This window comes from Heptranchias perlo, chromosome 12 (assembly GCF_035084215.1).
Source record: "Heptranchias perlo isolate sHepPer1 chromosome 12, sHepPer1.hap1, whole genome shotgun sequence".
In the NCBI taxonomy this organism is placed as follows: Eukaryota; Metazoa; Chordata; class Chondrichthyes; order Hexanchiformes; family Hexanchidae; genus Heptranchias; species Heptranchias perlo.
This window is the reverse complement of record NC_090336.1, coordinates 42,987,721-43,008,695: the sequence shown is the minus strand read 5'-3', so window position 1 is coordinate 43,008,695 and position 20,975 is coordinate 42,987,721. Positions and strand designations below refer to the sequence as shown.

At 42.8% G+C, this 20,975-nt stretch overlaps 1 protein-coding gene across 10 annotated transcripts in view; it reads left to right on the top strand.

Moving 5' to 3' along the window:
- LOC137327994 (leucine-rich repeat-containing protein 4C-like) overlaps positions 1-20,975 on the top strand; it is a 542,247-nt gene that overhangs the window by 198,194 nt on the left and 323,078 nt on the right. Inside the window, exon 7 of one of the 10 annotated variants that reach the window (XR_010964590.1) lies at positions 10,414-10,658. The exons of the other annotated variants lie outside the window; for them this stretch is intronic. The gene's annotated coding sequence lies outside the window, so the exon portion shown is untranslated. Of the gene's footprint in view, positions 1-10,413; positions 10,659-20,975 lie in introns of those variants that run through there. 10 annotated transcript variants of the gene reach the window in all.

Here is a 20,975-nt window from a genome sequence, read left to right as displayed (position 1 = left end):
GTTCTGCTACCTGCTGCCATGCGTTCCATCCAGATGTTTTTTAAACTTTTCTGCCCGAGGTGGGGTACAGCCTCTCCACAGCTTGCAGCAGCACTTGCATGCTCACCTCATCAAACTATAGAGCCGTTTGTCATCGTCTTCGTGCTGCCGCCATCCTATCTTGCCAGAGAAGCAGGAAAACAGCATTGAAAGATTGAACTCAGAAAACTGCAAGAAAGTATCGGTTCAAGGGCAGACATTGAAAGTATTTTATATTAAACTTTCGGCCAGCTTCATTTTTTTTACATTTTAAAACTACCAGGAGCAGCCAAAATAGTCAGTTATCTTCTCGCCAGAATCTCAAGGGGGTCGATTTTGAAATGGTGGCGGGTTGACAGCAGGGGGGATGAAGGTGCGCGTGGCAAACCCACATGAACAAAACTTACCGTTTCCAACGCGATCGCATGTTGATTAATGATGATTAACGCCCTCTCCGGGATTCGCACCAGGAGCTGCAACGCAAGGTGGGAGGGTGGGGGAGAGAAAGAGAGAGCGAGACATCATCCGGCGGGGGGATGGGGGGGGGGAGAGTGGAAGATCCGGGGGGGGAGAGGGGAAGATTGGGAGGACATTGGGGGAGATGAAGAGGGGGACGTCAGTGGGGGGTGGAAGGGAGACATCGGGAGGACATCAGAGGGGGGTGAAGAGGGGGACATCGGGGGGGATGAAGAGAGGAACATCGTGGGGGTGAAGAGGGAGACATCAGACATCAGACAAAGGTAAGTTCATTTTGTGTTTTAACCTCCTTCCAGGGTATTTTATGAAATTTATTTAGTTTCTTTTTTCCTGATCCGGTTTCACCAGGCGTGAATCAGAAGCGGTGGGCAAGCCACCCGGTTAAGTTAAAAATCATTACAATTACTTCATCTGTCATTTGTCGGCGGGACTTCCGTTTTTGGGTCGTCTGAGCGCACGCAAGTGGGTCCCTGGGAAACTCGGAAGTCGGCGGGTTGGAGTCGGCTTCCAAACCCGAACAGGATTTCCGTGATTTTTGGAGCCCCCCCCCCACCGCCCCCAACGCACCTGCAGTTGCTCTCTAAAAATGAGCCCAAGGTCTTTCAATAATAATTGTTCTGCTGCATTTTCTTGCTCCATGCCCCTCTAATCAGCGTCAGAACTCGAAGACCTGAATTGTGCCCAAGCTTCTTGTAATCTGGGTGAGCTCCTCCCTATGAATTTACAATGTCTGCCCTGTCCATTCAAATAAGGACTTTCAGGAAGTCCGGATGTTCAAACTCTTTCTGGAGCACAGCACACTTCTGGTACACGACATGCACATTGCCCGTGAACAGCACCTGCCCAGAAAAATCGGCCCAAATGCTTCCAATGCCAAATTATATTTTAGTGCTCACGATGTTTCATCAAGGTGTCAAAATTCCAGGGTAAAGGTTGAATCGTTTACTAATACTTTGGAATAAAGTTTGATGGCTGGGGAATATTCATCAAGTACATGATATTGAAGTTTGTCAAAGTATAGTTCATACAGTCTCCATTCGAATCCTTGAGTTCTAAAAGGCTTAGAAGTGGCCACAGATGTTGTAACCCAATGTTCCTGATGGATTGAAATTTTGCTTCCCCAAAATTGGTATTGAATATTTAAAAAGGATGATTTGAGTCACCCTTCAACTCTTGAAGAAAGAAATGAAGCATTGTTTGGCTAAATTAGTCTGAGGAACAATTTGAAGACTAATGTTCTTCACCCAGGCATTATTTCCCTGATGCAGTGTTTTACTTTTATATTTGTCTTTACTTTTGTGTGTGCAGCATTTGAAGTCCAATTGGAATTTTTCAGCGTGACTTCAAATAGTGCAAACTCAGAAGTAAAACACCATGCCAGAAAAATAATAGCTGCAAAAAGGCTATTAGTCAGTAAACTGTTCCCCAGTCAGTGATTTAGGGAACCAATGTTTAATTTATTTTTTCAGGAGCAGTCTTGAAATAGGGCCTGAACTTTGGTTGGACAGCAATGATCTTGAATGTCTGTGTATGTTGTGGTAATCATTGCCATAACCCCATGAGCAGTAATTTTAGCACAATAGTGCTAAAACAAATCATTGCCATGTTAAAAATCCAGCTTTTAAGTTCGTTATTGCAATTACACGACTGCTTTAGTTTTTCCTGTTGAGCTAATTCATACAAGCCTTACCATATTTCACCAATCACAGTAGCCGTTCATGATTATTGATAAGGCAAAACTATATTGCTATATAGTCTAAGGCATAGTAATTGAATTGCATGGCACCCGTTTACAGGCATAAAAGGAGCACCTAAGGGTCCAATATGGCGGATGGTGCGTGTGCACTCATTTCGCACCGGAAGTGCGCCGCCTGCCATATTGGTTACGGTTGCTCAGTAGGCAGCAGGGCGCATGCCAAAAACTGGCGTTGGGTCCATTGCACGTGCAAATTGGGGGCCTAACCCCTGCTTTAGGCCGCTTTGCCAAATTGGACTGCAAACGATCGCAGCATGCACCGTAGCTGGAGGCTGCCACCTGAAAGATAAGTTACAAGCTTTTTTTTTACTTACCCTATTATGGAACCAGGGTGAGCGGGAGTGCACCTCCTGGCTCCACATTAAAAACCAGCGCCATCCAATTTCTATGCCTAAAAGTTTGAAACTGTATCATAGTAGGTACAGCACAGGAGGAGGCCATTTGGCCCATCGTGCCTGTGCTGGATCTTTGAAAAAGCTATCCAATTAGTCCCATTCCCCAGCTCTTTTCCCATAGCTCTGTAATTTTTTTCCCTCCAAGTATTTATCCAACTCCCTTTTGAAAGTTCCTATTGAATCTGCTTCCACCACCCTTTCAGGCAGTGCATTCCAGATCATAACAACTCGCTGCGTAGAAAAATGTTTCCTCATGTCGTCTCTGGCTCTTTTCCTGATCACCTTAAATCTGTGTCCTCTGGTTACCGACCCTTCCGCCACTGGAAACATTTTCTCCTTATTTACTCTGTCAAAACCATTCATGATTTTGAACACCTCCACCAAATCTCCCCTTAACCTTCTTTGTTCTAAGAAAAACAACCTCAGTTTCTCCAATCTCTCCACATAACTGAAGTCCCCCATCCTTCCTATCATTCAAGTAAATTTCTTCAGCACCCTCTCTAAGGCATTGACATCCTTTCTAGAATTGAACACAATACTCCAGCTGAGGCCTAACCACTGCTTTATCCCATCCTCGTCGATGTTGTGTTTAAATTGGATGGTCTGCATTTGGGCAGGACTGGAACCAATGTCCTAGGGGGAGTGTTTGCTAGTGCTGTTGGGGAGGGTTTAAACTAATGTGGCAGGGGGGTGGGAACCGATGCAGGAAGTCAGTGGGATGTAAAGTGGTGACAGAAACAAAAGGCAGTAAGGGAGAGTGTACAGAACATGACCGGACAGATGGTCTGAGAAAGCAGGGCAAAGACCAAGGGAAGTCTAGATTAAACTGCATTTATTTCAATGCAAGAAGTCTGATGGGCAAGGCAGATGAACTCAGGGCATGGATGGGTACATGGGACTGGGATGTTATAGCTATTACTGAAACATGGGTAAGGGAGGGGCAGGACTGGCAGCTCAATGTTCCAGGGTACAGATGCTATAGGAAAGATAGAGCAGGCGGTAAGAGAGGAGGGGGAGTTGCGTTCTTGATTAGGGAGAACATCACGGCAGTAGTGAGAGGGGATATATCCGAGGATTTGCCCACTGAGTCTATATGGGTAGAACTGAAAAATAAGAAGGGAGAGATCACTTTGATAGGATTGTACTACAGACCCCCAAATAGTCAACGGGAAATTGAGGAGCAAATATGTAAGGAGATTACAGACAGCTGCAAGAAAAATAGGATGGTAATAGTAGGGGACTTTAACTTTCCCAACATTGACTGGGACAGCCATAGCATTAGGGGCTTGGATGGAGAGAAATTTGTTGAGTGTATTCAGGAGGAATTTTTCATTCAGTATGTGGATGGCCCGAATAGAGAGGGGGAAAAACTTGACCTCCTCTTGGGAAATAAGGAAGGGCAGGTGACAGAAGTGTTAGTGAGGGATCACTTTGGGACCAGTGATCATAATTCCATTAGTTTTAAGATTGCTATGGAGAATGATAGGTCTGGCCCAAAAGTTAAAATTCTAAATTGGGGAAAGGCCAATTTTGATGGTATTAGACAGGAACTTTCAGAAGTTGATTGGGAGAGTCTGTTGGCAGGCAAAGGGATGTCTAGTAAGTGGGAGGCTTTCAAAAGTGTGTTAACCAGTGTTCAGGGTAAGCACATTCCTTATAAAGTGAAGGGCAAGGCTGGTAGAAGTAGGGAACCTTGGATGACTCGGGAGATTGAGGCCCTAGTCAAAAAGAAGGAGGAGGCATATGACATGCATAGGCAGCTGGGATCAAGTGGATCCCTTGAAGAGTATAGAGATTGCCGGCGTAGAGTTCAGAGAGAAATCAGGAGGGCAAAAAGGGGTCATGAGATTGCTTTGGCAGATAAGGCAAAGGAGAATCCAAAGAGCTTCTACAAATACATAAAGGGCAAAAGAGTAACTAGGGAGAGAGTAGGGCCTCTTAAGGATCAACATGGTCATCTATGTGCGGAACCACAAGAGATGGGTGAGATCCTAAATGAATATTTCACATCGGTATTTACGGTTGAGAAAGGCATGGATGTTAGGGAACTTGGGGACATAAATAGTGATGTCTTGAGGAGTGTACATATTACAGAGAGGGAGGTGCTGGAAGTCTTAACGCGCATCAAGGTAGATAAATCTCCGGGACCTGATGAAATGTATCCCAGGACGTTATGGGAGGTTAGGGAGGAAATTGCGGGTCCCCTAGCAGAGATATTTGAATCATCGACAACTACAGGTGAGGTGCCTGAAGATTGGAGGGTAGCAAATGTTGTGCCTTTGTTTAAGAAGGGCGGCAGGGAAAAGCCTGGGAACTACAGACCGGTGAGCCTGACATCTGTAGTGGGTAAGTTGTTAGAGGGTATTCTGAGAGACAGGATCTACAGGCATTTGGAGAGGCAGGGACTGATTAGGAACAGTCAGCATGGTTTTATGAGAGGAAAATCATGTCTCACGAATTTGATTGAGTTTTTTGAAGGGGTAACCAAGAAGATAGATGAGGGCTGTGCAGTAGACGTGGTCTACATGGACTTTAGCAAAGCCTTTGACAAGGTACCGCATGGTAGGTTGTTACATAAGGTTAAATCTCATGGGATCCAAGGTGAGGTAGCCAATTGGATACAAAATTGGATTGACGACAGAAGACAGAGGGTGGTTGTAGAGGGTTGTTTTTCAAACTGGAGGCCTGTGACCAGCGGTGTGCCTCAGGGATCGGTGCTGGGTCCGCTGTTATTTGTTATTTATATTAATGATTTGGATGAGAATTTAGGAGGCATGGTTAGTAAGTTTGCAGATGACACCAAGATTGGTGGCATTGTGGACAGTGAAGAAGGTTATCTAGGATTGCAACGGGATCTTGATAAATTGGGCCAGTGGGCCGATGAATGGCAGATGGAGTTTAATTTAGATAAATGTGAGGTGATGCATTTTGGTAGATCGAATCGGGCCAGGATCGACTCCGTTAATGGTAGGGCATTGGGGAGAGTTATAGAACAAAGAGATCTAGGAGTACAGGTTCATAGCTCCTTGAAAGTGGAGTCACAGGTGGATAGGGTGGTGAAGAAGGCATTCAGCATGCTTGGTTTCATTGGTCAGAACATTGAATACAGGAGTTGGGATGTCTTGTTGAAGTTGTACAAGACATTAGTAAGGCCACACTTGGAATACTGTGTACAGTTCTGGTCACCTTATTATAGAAAGGATATTATTAAACTAGAAAGAGTGCAGAAAAGATTTACTAGGATGCTACCGGGACTTGATGGTTTGACTTTTGGGAGAGGTTGGATAGACTGAGACTTTTTTCCCTGGAGTGTAGGAGGTTTAGGGGTGATCTTATAGAAGTCTATAAAATAATGAGGGGCATAGATAAGGTAGATAGTCAAAATCTTTTCCCAAAGGTAGGGGAGTCTATAACGAGGGGGCATAGATTTAAGGTGAGAGGGGAGAGATACAAAAGGGTCCAGAGGGGCAATTTTTTTCACTCAAAGGGTGGTGAGTGTCTGGAATGAGCTGCCAGAGGCAGTAGTGGAGGTGGGTACAATTTTGTCTTTTAAAAAGCATTTGGACAGTTACATGGGTAAGATGGGTATGGAGGGATATGGGCCAAGTGCAGGCAATTGGGACTAGCTTAGTGGTATAAACTAGGCGACATCGACATGTTGGGCCGAAGGGCCTGTTTCCGTGTTGTAAACTTCTATGATTCTATGATTCTATAAAGGTTTAGCATAACTTCCTTGCTTTTGTACTCTATGCCTCTATTAATAAAGGCCAGAATCCCATTTGCTTTTTTAACAGCCTTCTCAACTTGTCCTGCCATCTTCAAAGATTTGTGTACATACACCCCCAGGTCTCTCTGTTCCTGCACCCCTTTTAAAATTGTACCATTTAGTTTATATTGCCCATCCTCATTCTTCCTACCAAAATGTATCACTTCACACTTCTCTGCATTGACTTTCATCTGCCATGTGTCTGCCCATTTCACCAGTCTGTTGTTGTTCTCCTGAAGTCTGTTACTATCCTCCATGTTGTTTACTACATTTCCGAGTTTCGTGTAATCTGCAAACTTTGAAATTATACCCTTTATACCCAAGTCCAGGTCATTAATATATATCAGAAAGAGCAGTGGTCCTAATTCTGACCCCTGGGGAACACCACTGTATACTTCCCTCCAATGTTGTGATGGTTAGGTTTGCCAGCAACACAAACCCCAACATCGAGAAGATTATATAAGGCAATAATCTGAGGTGACTATGACAGCACTTTCACATAGGTGTTTTAGCTAACTGCAGCATTAAGATCAATCTCCCTGTATCTAATAATTTTTTACAGCATTAGGGCGAGCATTTGAACTTTTTCTGGTGTGGAGTGGAGAAGGAATCTCTTCAACTGCAATCTTTGAGCAGAATTTGAATATCCAAACAGAGATGCTTCTCCAATAGGAGAGATATTTTATTTCCATTAGATTATGTATGAATTGAAACTTTAATTTTCACTGTTTACTTCCTTTGAATTTTTAAAGCAAGTATTGTATGGTAGCGATTAATTTGTGGAACCAAAGACCAAAATACAAATGATCAATTGGGTTGGTTCAGGGCAATTGAGAAAAATCAAACATTTCACAGTTTGGAGCTTTTGGATACTGTTCCTACCTTTAAAATAGTGGCGCTATATTGGGCATTTAGACAGTACGGGGCTGAAATTCGTCTCGGCTGGTAGTGCAAAACGAGCAATAACAAATCGCCTGTTTTAAACTTTCCCGATTTTCTTTTCCATTAACTTCAATAGAAAATCGGGAAAAGTGTAAAATGGACTGTCGATTTGCTATTGCCCATTTTGCATTATCGCCCAAGACAATTTTCACCCCCTTATTTTTTCTTCTATATTTTAATGCCACCTTCTACTGTGCTGCGTATTTTGCGCTTTCATAGAGTGAATGCATTTTTATTCTATGTTTCAAATCTTTTCTAGGTGGCCCTGTTGTCCATTTATGTCTGGTTTCCATAATAGTCAGAATTGAGTTTATGCAGTTCTCAAGTTGAGTTTTTACTTGGTTTCGTACTGGTTTAAGGGTGGGTTTATGCATCAAATGTGTAAATAGCACAAGTTGTTATTTACATAAGCAATGTCTACCCTATAATTTAGTTTTTATTAGGATCTGTTTGAAAAGATAGGATTGTTTCCACACAGGGTTCAGAGAATAAACATTGTTGCTGAGGTACACATAAAGTCACCTCAAATGTTCAAAATTAGCAGAATACTGCGAGCTAAATTCTATACGGTTGTGCCATCATTGTCTATCAAACCAGCAAACAGACTAACAAACATACACTTTAGCACATCCGGTATACACTGGAACATTACCCTGTGCTTTGTGTCAATACAGTTAGTCTACTGCCTAAGTATAAGTGCACTTCGAATTTAGCTCATAGTTCGGACAGCCAATTTGTGTTGTTGAATAAGTCAAGCTACATATTTATTACATGGGAGTCTTGGATTTTCACAGTGTTTTGAGAATCACATTTTGTGTTTCCATCCATTTTTGTGTGAAAACGGAAACCCAATGGCCTTGCCTATAATATAAAAAGAGACCAGTGTTCCCTATAATCAGGACTACTGGTTTATGATGATAGAATAAATTAAATTTCATTTTTATTCCATGAGATTCTAGGATATTCAATGTTTTGGAGATCTCATTTTGTGATTCTGCCTATTTTTCCATTCAAAAACTGAAAATCAATAGCTTTGCACATGATGTTTTAAGTGACTTTTGACCATTCACCTGCTCCCTAAACAATATATCCTTTGCGCATTAAAGAATGACGAGCATAAATGTGGGAATATAATGAAAGAAAATAAAATCTTTTTCCCCTCAGAGGACATTCTGAGTTAAAACAATATATATTTTTAGCATTTTCTGTCTATTTGATTGATCCCACATAATCTCTGAATGTATTTTATGAAAAACAGTTGTGCAAGGTTTACATGCTTCATTTGGTTATAAATTATAAATTACATGGCACTTCGAAAAACATACATTGAAGATTTTAGATGGTTGTGTACATTTGAAAGGCACTACGCATTAATAGTGACCAGGCCTTCCTTTGGCACTTTACTTAGTTGTTATAGGGAGGATATTTGAGGAAGGTTCTTAGGTATTTAATGCAGGTGAAGCCTGTTCAGCAAATGATTCATAAAATTGTTTGAGTAAGCAGTGGTTTTTTGGAGCCTTACGATTTAACTGAAAATACAGTTCCCCAACCTCAATTGGAACAAAGTAAAACCTTCTCACCTGGTTAATTAAACACTCTAGGATAGTTGTGGTAAAAATGTGAATAGAACAAACTGAAATATATGTTGAAAGTAGAATTTCTTAACAATCAACCACAAATTATTTCCAGTAATAACATTTCAAGTCAGTCATCCTTCAGTGTGAATGCCATCACTCGTCAATTATATGGAGCACACTGGAGATCAATGCCTGCAATGACAATCGTTGTCAGTGTGTAGCCAGATAGAACCCCTGGCATGCTGAGAATGAGTTACTCACCCAAGTACGATCATACTCTGGAGCTATGGGCATAATGTGCTCATCTGTTGGCAGTCTTTCCTTGTTTGCTGCGTTTTTGCGTGGGACTTTTCAGATTCCTAGTTCTTTGTTGCTGACAAAAGGCCTTTGAAACCAGTTTTTATTCTATCCATAACTGAACTGTTTTGGAAATTACACCCTCCTTCATAATGCTTAGATTGAACCAGGAGGAAAAGGAAAATAGATGTTTAAAGTGTTTTAAAGTTATTTTTAAAAGTTAAGAGCTAAAGTAGATAGACTTAGTTGGATTACATTACATAAGTGACAAAAAGTAAAACTAAAAAAAGACAGGGAACGGGGGAAGAGGATAAGCGGGGGTGGGGAGTGCCTAAATAAAGCATTAAACAAAAAACAAGTGAAGTGTTTATTTTCCTATTGTAATAAAGCTAAACCTGATATACAAATAGGTTTCTTACTGTAATGCTAATACTTGGATCAACAATATTGTGTAAGCTGAAAACTACCAGTCAAGGAGCTGGAGTTCCTTGGACCTGCTAGGATATCCAGTGACATATGGAGTTGTGGATGTCAGGTGAAGACAACACGGGGATAGACTGCGATGTCCCCATGATTAATTCCCTATCTGCTTCAGTTAAATTCTCTAGTCTATTGTTCCTTAGGTTTATAGTCCAGGTTCACACATGACGATATCGCCTTTGTGACTGGAGAAAACTAGAGGAGGAAAAAAGAACCCCTTAACATTAACAGTACCGAGTTTTACAAAAAATCCTAGAGTTCTTCAAAGGCAGGAATGTAATTTTAGGGTTCAGGTAATGACTCTAAATGTCCAGGAAAAAGTTCTCTGTGAAGCCAGTGTCTGCACAGTCATCAGCAGCATGCCAGAAATTCCTATTGGCTGCAGGTTGCTAAGACTCCCTGGAAGCAATAGCCTCTCTTCTGTTGGTGTAGTTTGTAAAAAGCTGTGTGAAGATTCCACTGAAATGACAGAGGCACTCAGGTTTTAATTAAAAATGGAAGGTTGAAAACTAATACAGGTTGAAAACTAATACAGGGGCAATACATTAGGAAATTTAACTGCAGCAGATGCAAAATCTTGCAGCGAGTAAACCTAACGCAGAAAGATAGAAAAGAAAAAGAAAAAACATTTTTGACACTGCCTCCAATTTTTTTCAAATTAAGAAGTGACTATTCTGTGGCAGATGTTTTTGATTACATATTAAGGTGAAATACGACGGTGGTCTAACTTGCTGAATGTGGAGAACAAGACTGGGGACATCAACAGACATGAACATTTATTAACTAGAAAATGAGACTTTCAGAAGATTCCAGATCATGGCAACCTGCTAAGAGATCCGACAGTCAGAATGGTAAGATGACAGGTGCAAAGCAAACTAAACCAAAGACAAGCAGACAGTATGGATTGAAATACAGTGGACTGCGCTGATTATCATTGGAACTACAAGCACAGAAGATTAAAGGTTACATTCTAAGGTGAGGATTTACTCAGTTGCACCACCTATATGTGTGCTCTTTGATTCATTCCTTCAACCGATATGTGAAAGGAAAAGAAAATGTCTTTTGGGCTATCTCTATATTGCAAAAAAATAAATTTAGAACTCTTTTTCAAAAGGGATCAACTATGTCTCAGTGAAAATAATATGCTGGATTCTGAATCTTTAATTTGCTGAGGGGATTCTTGTTTTGCAGTGATCAGTAGAACGATTTCTGCTGTGTTTTTTAAATGTACTGTAATTTTACAGAAATATCTCTCCAAGGTATAACAAACAAGCTAGTCTAGTGCCAAAAACACAGAGGCCTGAGCAATCATGTTACAGCAGTATTCATTGTTGCTATCTGATGTCACAGTACTTCATTCCACATTGAATAATGACATAATTGATAATGCCCCAATGACAACACCTTAGCTTTATCTTTAAATACGTTTTCACTGGACAACAGTATGTCAGAACCAGTGTAAATATATAGTAAAACCTGTAAGTTATGAAAAGTGCGGTGTACCTGTGCAGCTCCCAGGTTCTTGGTATCTATATTATAGAATTTTACCATGTTCCAAACAGTCTTCCTAGAGAAATTATTAAGGAATTTTGACCAATGTAAGGACACTAAAATGTAGAAGCACTCAGACTCTTCTTCAATGTAACATCTGAACTATGTTTAAAATATGTTCAAATTTTGGTGGTTTTGAAGAGTGGGCTCTTGACTTTCCCAGGGAGCTGTTTCTGAGCATGGATCAATGGCTAAAAGTGGGTCTGGATAGGCTGCCTCCGATGCAGTCAAGCCTTCCTTACATAAGACCATAACAGATAGGAGCAGGAGTAGGCCATTCGGCCCCTCGAGCCTGCTCCGCCATTTAATGAGATCATGGCTGATCTGATTTTTACCTCAACTCCACTATCCTGCCTGTTCCCCATATCCTTTGACTCCCTTGCTGATCAAAAATTTGTCTAACTCAGCCTTGAATATATTCGATGACTCAGCCTCCACAGCTTTTTGGGGCAAAGAATTCGAAAGGTTCACAACCCTCTGAGAGAAGAAATTTCTCCTCATCTCCGTCTTAAATGGGTGACCCCTTATTCTGAGACTATGCCTCCGAGCTCTAGATTCCCCCATGAGGGGTAACATCCTCTCAGCATCTACCCTCTCGAGTCCCCTCAGAATCTTGTATGTTTCAATAAGATCTCCTCTCATTCTTCTAAACTCTAGTGAGTATAGGCCCAACCTGTTCAATCTTTCCTCATAAGAAAACCCTTCCATACCCAGAATCAACCTAGTGAACCTTTTCTGAGCCACCTCGAATGCAAGTATATCCTTCCTTAAATAAGGGCACCAAAACTATACACAGTACGTTAGGTGTGGTCTCACCAGCACTCTATACAGTTGTCGCAAGACTTCCTTGCTTTTATACTCCATCCCCCTTGAAATAAAGGCCAATATTTCATTTGCCTTCCCAATTTCCTGCTGCACCTGTATGCTAACTTTTTGTATTTCATGTACGAGGACACCCAAATCCCTCTGTACCGCAGCATTCTGTAGTCTTTCTCCGTTTATATAATATTTTACTTTTTTATTCTTCCTACCAAAGTGGACGACTTCACATTTTCCCACATTATACTCCATATGCCAAATTTTTGCCCACTCGCTTAACTTATCTATAATCCCTTTGCAGACACTTTGAGCTCGATTTTCCGATGTCCGAGCGGGTGCGTTTGTGGCGGGGGGCTCCGAAAATTGGGGATTCCCGGGGCGGGTGCGCAGCCCGGCTCCAACCCGCCCACTTCCGGGTTCCCCAGTGACGCGCTTAAATGCGCGCGCAGCCCCCGCATGCGGGACTCCCGCTGGCAATTAAAGCCAGCGGGATCCCACTTAATTCAATTAATTGGATACTTCAGGTCATTAAGAGAACTGATTTGTAGGATATTTTAGGAGGGGTGGGATTTTCATCTAAACTGAGACTGTTTCCTGTACTGGGGGAAACACACCCAGTTGAAATGGACGTGTTGCAGCCACCAGCCCATGGCAGCAGCAAGGGTCCATTTGAAAGGTGGGGGGAGACCCTCACTCATTGCAGGAGGCCACTCTGTCACTTTGGGCAAAGTTTGGCCTGCACCACCCTCCTCCTAACACTAAAATTCACCAACTTGCAACCTCAACTTCGGTGTGCAGACACATTTACCTACCTTGCGGACCCCCTCAAATGTACATCTTCTGGATGGAGGCCGCCGTAGCTGCGGTCATGACCTCCTCGGAGGGCGAACAGCATCACCAGCTTCACCGGCCATGCCATCCACCTCTGACACGTGGAGCTCCACAACACAGTGCTGTGACACATCCACCTGCACTGCAGAACAGAGGGCAACTACAGAGAGAGATGCGTGGCAGAAGGCACTACCCTCGCCACAGGATCTACAGACCGAGGCTCAGCTTCCTGGACCTCTCTGAGCAGCAGTGCACACGGAGGCTCAGAGTCACTCGACATGTAGTCGAGGACATCTGCAGTCTCCTTCATGCCGAGCTGCTCCCGGCTGGCCCGAGCACCATCTTCTTACCTGTCGCTATCAAAGTCATCACTGCCCTCCACAACTTTTCCTCCGCATCCTTCCAGTGTGTCTCAGTCATCTGCACAAAAGAGCACTGCAAATACACCTACACCCACTCTGCAGTGACACAATGGGTGGCATCATTTGTGGGTCTTCATAATGACCCTCAGGAAAGGGCATTATTGCACAAACCAGACAAGATTTGCAAAGACGTGGCAGTAGTGGTAATAATTTTTTATGATTTTTGGCAAAACAAACAAAAATAAATCAAAAACATGACATTTTGTCTTACACCCTTGTGCATCCCCTTTGTGCTCACAAAACCTTCACCTTACTTTTACAGGAACCCCTACGTGGTGCTACCCCTGTGGCTTCAGCAGACGTAGTGGCAGGTTGCTCTCGTCCATGCCTGACCGATGAGATGCTTTGTGCGGACGCCCTCTGGGTTTCGGTGCCTGTGAGGGCCCCTCCAAAGACTGCTTCACTGCACCTGTGCAGGGGCAGACTCAGCCACCTGGAGAAGGGGCAGCATTTCGGGTACTGGTTGAGAGGGGGGCAACGGGTGAGATGTGGGAGCGCTTTGAGTGGTGTCCCCACTTCCATGTCCCCTTTCACCATCATCCCTCTCCTGGCCCAGGCCCACATCACTCCTTCCACCCTGCTGGACGATAGTTTGGAGGACTGTGTGAAGCCTTGGAAGGCCAGTTGTAAGGTATCTGTCAGCATGTTTAAGGCGACAGAATGTTGCTCACCCTGAATCCGAACGGCCGTTGTCAGGGCCTGAATGGACTCATTGTTGAGCCGTGCTTGACGCTCGAGGGAGGCTAGCCTTTCCTCCATCGCAGACATTCCCGCACCTACCCGCGACACTATCTCAGAAATGCCTTCACGTCCCTGTGACAGTATTCCACTCATGCAGGAGTTGGACTCCTCCATCCGCTGCGTGATTGTGGAGAGTGCGTGTGGCAGCTGTTCCAGTACCTCGGTAATGTGCTGCTGGCCCTCGATGACTCTCCTTTTCATAGCTGGCCCCCAGGGTTCAGCAGCTGGGTCCAGCTGAGCAGAACCTGGAGAAGAGTGCTCCCACGGACACGGACTCTCCACGGCTGCCCCTGCCACCAGGGTCTGCTTGTGCTCACATGTGCGTGGTGACTCACCATGTGCAAGCCCAACTAAGTGAGGACGGGGACCCACCGAGGTGTGTGTATCTGCACTGGTGGATGGCTGGCTCAGATGTGACAATGCACCTCAGAGGCCGGCAGGTCCTCTGAGGAATCGCCCTCCGCTGTCACGGTGCTCGCAGATGGCCCTGCAAGAGAACAGAAAGCAATATTAAGCGTGTGGACAGATGTTGAGGTGCTGCAGATGCCAAGTGATGCTAAGATCATTCGCTATCATGAGTGCTGAGTGTTAGATTTCTGTCACCAGCCGTTTGTGCACTCCCAGTCTCGGCGTCTGCCACGGACAGGCACTCCAGCGCACGGCTTATTTCGAGTGCTTGCTGCTCCGCGTCTGTTAAGACCACCTGGTGTGGCGGGCCCCCTCCGGTCCTTGCCCTCTCCCGGGCATTCTAGCATCTCTTCTCCTATCAAGGCAAAACACAGAGGCGTGATTGAGTGATGGTTGCATGGTGACCCGCTGCATGCATTGGTGTGGGTGGGGGTGTCCGTGAGGGTGTGTGTGAGACATAGTCATGAGATTGTATGAGGATTGGGTTGCGTGGTGGTGTTCGAATGGGAACTGGGGCGGTGAGTAAGTGCAGGCAAGGTGAGGATGATGGTTGAGTGGATGTGAGGAGTGATGCAAGAGCGTTGTGGTGGCAGTGCAGAAGGAGTTGTGTACAAGAAACAAATTTTTATCTAATGCTTTCAGTAGTAACTACGGAGGATTTGATTAAGGTTTTAGTACAATCTTGGGGAGAGGAGAAGTCATTGATTTGTATAATAGTTCCCAGAGTTTGGATTTTTCAGAGTAACAAAATCCCGTGTGGTATTACATTATATAGATTTAAATTTATTTGTATAATAGAACATCTGGTAATTCTGTTCACTAAGATCGCAACAATTGTGTTGGTGGAGGTGATGTGGAAGACGGAGTGTGGGAGAATGCGTAAGTATACTCACTTTGCCTGACCTGGTTAGGTCATTAAATCTCTTCCTGCACTGGACCCAGGTTCTGGACACATTGCCACTGCTGCTGACCTCCTCAGCCACCTCCAGCCAGGCCTTCTTGGTGGTGAAGGGAGAACACCTCCTCCCATCCGATGGAAAAAAAATTTCCCTCCTCCTCCTCATCCCATCGAGCAGCACCTGGAGTGAGGAGTTAGAGAACCTTGGAGCAGCCTTGCCTCTGGTCTGCTCCATGATCCAAAATTGTTTCTTTGCTGCAGGAGGAGCATTGGAGGACTGCTCCTTTAAATAGGGATCCTCCTGCTGTCAGCCTGTGATGCGGGTGTGCAGTGCGCCCACTGCGCAGGTCTGGAATGAGAAACCCAGAAGCCATGGTAAGTGCCTTCAATTAGGCTGCGATTGTGTGCAGAGCACCCCAAATTCACTGAGCACATTACCCACGCGCTCAGTCGACCCCCCGCTGCCAACCCGCCTCCCTCCTAATATCGAGCCCTTTGTGTCCTCCTCACAACTTACTTTTCCACCTATCATTGTATCATCAGCAAATTTGGCCACAGTACATTCGCTTCCTTCATCCAAGTCATTGATATAGACTGTAAGTAGTTGAGGCCACAGCACTGATCCCTGCGGCACCCCACTAGTTACAGATTGCCATCCTGAAAATGACCCCTTTATCCCGACTCTCTGTTTTCTGTTAGTTAGCCAATCCTCTATCCATGGTAATATATTACTCCCAACACCATGAGCCCTTACCTTGTGCAGTAACCTTTTATGTGGCACCTTATCGAATGCCTTTTGGAAATCCAAATACACTACATCTACTGGTTCCCCTTTGTTCACCTGCTTGTTACTTCCTCAAATAACTCTAATAAATTTGTCAAACATGATTTCCCTTTCATATAACCATGTTGACTCTCCTTGATTTTATTTTGAGTCTCTAAATGTCCTGCTACTACTTCCATAATAATTGATTATTGAATAATTGATTCCATAATAATTATTTTCCCAATGACAGATGTTAGATTAATTGGCCTATAATTACCTGCTTTCTGTCTCCCTCCTTTCTTGAACAGGGCCGTTATATTTGGGGTTTTCCAATCCACTGGGACCTTTCCAGAATCTAGTGAATTTTGGACGATTACAACCAATGCATCCACTATCTCTGTAGCCACTTCTTTTAAGGCTCTCGGATGCAAGCCATCAGGTTCAGGGGACTTATCAGCCTGCAGACCCATTAGTTTGCCTAGGACTTCCTGATGGCCTTACATTCATCATCATTTTCTGCTTTAACACAATTCAGGAATAAAAGAACACTGAAGAATGGACCCATTTTCACAATTTTGGTTGCAGCAATCAAAATCCCAGCAACTCACCTTTAAGAAAAAAAATTGCTGAAGGACAAGAACAGTGCTGGACTTTAACATCCATTTTACATAGGCAAGCTAGACACATATCTGGATACATGGGTAAAAGTTGGGAAATGCACAGGAATGAATTTGCATGGTTTTGATTATGTTAATCAAGCTTTTCCACATTATTGACACTATGAAGCTCTTACACACATTTTATATCAGCACTTTATGTTGGTTTAAAAGCCAGGCTGTACTTTGTGCAAATGCGGAAGGGAACTTGCAAAATGGGACTAAGCCCCACATTCCTGAATTACAATAGCATGATCAATCCTGGTTGGTCCAAAATCTCCCCCAATGTCTTGATATCAAAATAGTTAAGATGCTGTTTTGAAGAGCATGAGTGCGTCAGTGATTAGAAAGAATAGATTCTGCAGCGAGATTTGAATAATGGGTGTATTGGATGGGTTATAGCTTCTTCTCAATCCTATATTTTAATATCCTTACACTGTTAAATGTTGTTTAATATTTTCTTTAGGCAGAAATTTCTGAACGTGATTGTATTCTGAATCCTATATGGCATAATCAAGAATGAATATTTGTTTTAGTTGTGGCAGTTTTATACTGCGGGCTTCAGTTAGTTGGGATCTGGGTTTTGACACTTTGCAAATTCGTTTCATTAAAAATACTTAACATTTGTCGATGACTTTCATCTCCTCAGTCTGATACCTTAATTATAAAGTGCTAAATAAACATCCCATTATCTATAGACCTGAAAATTCTGATGGTTTGAAGTTGGCTCTTTTGGGACGAAAATCCATAAAGTGTAGTTTCATCATTCCTTGCTGATCTACAACGCGTGTAGCTAAATGAAATTGAAACACTGCTTTTAAGAATACAAGTAATTTCAGGATTAACCATGAGGCTAATTATTACACACGTTCACTATTTGTTGTTTTTTCAAGTTTAATTTACTGTAGTGCAGTGGTAATTGGAATTAGAGGAGAAATTCACAAATTTCCATATGACCTCTAGCAAGATGTCAGAGATGTTCTAAAAATATTGGTTGAAATTCTTTTTTTGGAGTAAGAATTCCCTCTGGCAGCTGTCTCTGCATTGTACTGAATGACCATGTGGCACTGCCAGATTGGGGTGCCTTGAACATGTTCACTGGAAAGCTTGCTGACACATGTTGTTTGACAGTATTCCATGATGTTTGTTGGCATGCCAATGATGTTGCAATCATGAAACTAGGATTATGGGCTTAATGAGTTCTATGGATTTAATGGTTGAGAAGGCACTGCTTTAATGTTGTGGCTGAGAAGACATCATTTACATGAAAAGTGACACACAAAATGTAGATTTGTTTTTGTTTTTAAGTTTCAAATATATTTACGGTCTCACTGGGCAAAATTCAAATTCATATGTCTAGATACTGTAATGCCGACATTTTCTGTAACTCATAAAAAGCCATTGTTTGCCATTAAATATGAGGGTTTACTGCATAGTATTACATTGAATTTTCATCCATTCCTGTGACATCAGTTTCCATTTTATTACATTTAAATACTAAATTGTGACAGACATGAGAACAATGACTCCATCAATCTATTGCATTAAAACCAATCAATGTTATAGACTCAATTTGATCCAAAGATATAGGAAGTTACATTGAACTGGATGCCTTTTGGAACATCTAAATGTATTCATTATCTGGGTGATGGAAAGGTTATCCAGTATCGATGTGACCTGGGGTACCCATCAATTTCAGTTCAACCCATATTCTTTTCTAAGCATTTGCAAGCATCGGGTCCATTTTTGAATGCTATTGGTTTTATATTAATTAATAGTAGTATTCTGGCACTAAAGCTTGATTTGAAAATTATAATGTTATATTAAATTTTCTGCTGCGGATTTAACTTGGTGGCCATTGCTTACCAGCAGTGGACCAAAGCACTAATTGAGCTGCAAGTCACAGATCTAAACTTTGTTGGAAAGAGGGAAAATTAATATAATTATTCTGGTCGCAATAGTGCTACCAGAAGAGGAACATGAAGAATGGGTTATCAGCCTACAGAGGACAAACATTATCACTATTGGGCCTTACCTGTGTCAAAGTATATAGCAACACATTTCATTACTTGCATGCATCAGAAATGGTACATCTGTCAACTCAGGCTCAGTAGGTAGAGCAGCCAAACATTTTCTAATTTAAATGGGTTACTGCCAATGTAAAAACATCAATAAAATAAATAAATGGGTTACCACTGGAGTTTACACTGATTCACAAATCCAGGTCATCAGGTCTGAGTTGTGTCAAATAGAAAGAACTTTTTTATTATTCGTTCATGGGATGTGGGCGTCGCTGGCAAGACCAGCATTTATTGCCCATCCCTAATTACCCCTGAGAAGGTGGTGGTGAGCTGCCTTCTTGAACAACTGCAGTCCATGTGGTGTATAACTTGCATATATATGGCGCCTATTACATCCTCAGGACACCTCAAAGCACTTCACACAGTCTTCCCGGCCGTGGTCTTGACATCATTAAAATGTTTATGCACCTATGCCAGACCATACTCAGTAAAGCTTGCTTGTTTTTTTGAAAAATTAAATGGCATACTTAACCAATCAGCACTGCTGAAGCTATAACCATGTGGTTATTTATAAGGGTGACAGCCTAATCTCTGTCTTGTTTAAAGAGTCTATTCTCCTTGCACAGTTTCACACGTCAGGACTGCATATCAGGAGTTTTGGGTCTGTGATTTTCCATCCACTAGTTTTAATGGACCCATGAATCAGGTGTAGACTCAAATTCCTCTTATGCAACCTGGCATATGAAGATCTGTGCTGTGAGTGCTAAAGATAAAATTCACCTCGAGGTGTTTAACTGTGATTATCTCTGAGTATTGGATAGCTTAACTTTCTGCTGATGGAGCGAAAAGCAGGATGCAATTTACTTGTTGACAACTGTACGTGTTACTTCTGCAAACATTTCCAAGTTGACTTCATTTTCAACAGGCACATTTAGGGTTTCATACATTTGTGGTCAGACCTTCTGCCTGCACCTACCCCCCCCCCACCACCCCTTATGTCACAGAGATGTATCGGGGCAGTTCCCTGGTTTCTCTGGGAACTTACTACCTTTACACCCTTGAAAGGCCTTAGTTGTGACCTGGTATGAGTACCTTTGAGGACTATTTATAAAGGCCCCAAACAATTAGAAGAATAAGTTAATAGATCCCCGAAGGGATCAATTTCCTTCTCTATTTGGAGTGGTTTTAGTGGGCGACACAGAGTTTCTGTAAAAAGAATAATGAGGTAGAAACCACCTGGATCAGTGAACCAACACTCATCACCGCTCCGTAGATTTGTACTAACCCACAAACTTACCGCAGTCTTTTCATCCGGCACTTACTCGAATGGGAAGCGGAGAAGAGCAGAGCGTGAGTTCAAGTGAAGAGGATTGATCTCTCCCCTCGACCATTCAGATCGCAGCATTTTTGACAGCTGCGTTCACTGTCTCTGCCGGCTTGCAGCGTTAAACCAGGAAGTGAAAGGTGCAACATTTTAAATCAATGTAAAAACAGTTATAGACAGTGAAAAAAGAAAGGGTAAGAAATAATTGAAATAAATAAAAGAGACAGAAGGGTAAAGTAAAAAAATAATTTTTAATTTAATTTTTTTTAATGACTAAAAACTATTAAAATAAGGAGTAATGAGACACCACATTTTTAAAAGCTATTTTAGTTGTTTGGCAATCTTAAGACTTACTGTTAAAACTTAGTTTAGACCTGTATTTTTAAGCGTACCTCTTGTTGGCGTTATTAGTTACTTTCCAGCTGGGCAGATAAGCAAGTTTGCACTTTTTAAATGATTTCTCTGACTGCAGCGTGCGATGTCCCTTCAATTCGAAGCTGTCATATTGCTGCCAATCCATTAAGAGCAAGTTCCAGATTTCCGCATTTCACTGTGCACGTGCGAACGCTGGAACTTGCTCCTCCATTTCACCACTAACAACAGAGAGCGCTGTTGAACTCCTCATTATTTTGCGAGCGATTTCTGCCGCAGTAATTTTCTTCGGCACATTTAAGCCTCCGGAGAACACCCCTCTGCCTCAGAAGAGCAGATTGGCTTAGGCTGGGGTGTCCACTGCTGATCTGCCCTTGCAGGCACTGGCAACCCACTCTGAATATGCAAATGAATTTGGGACGGAATCTCTGGCTTTGGGCGTGAGCGGGCTGGGGTTC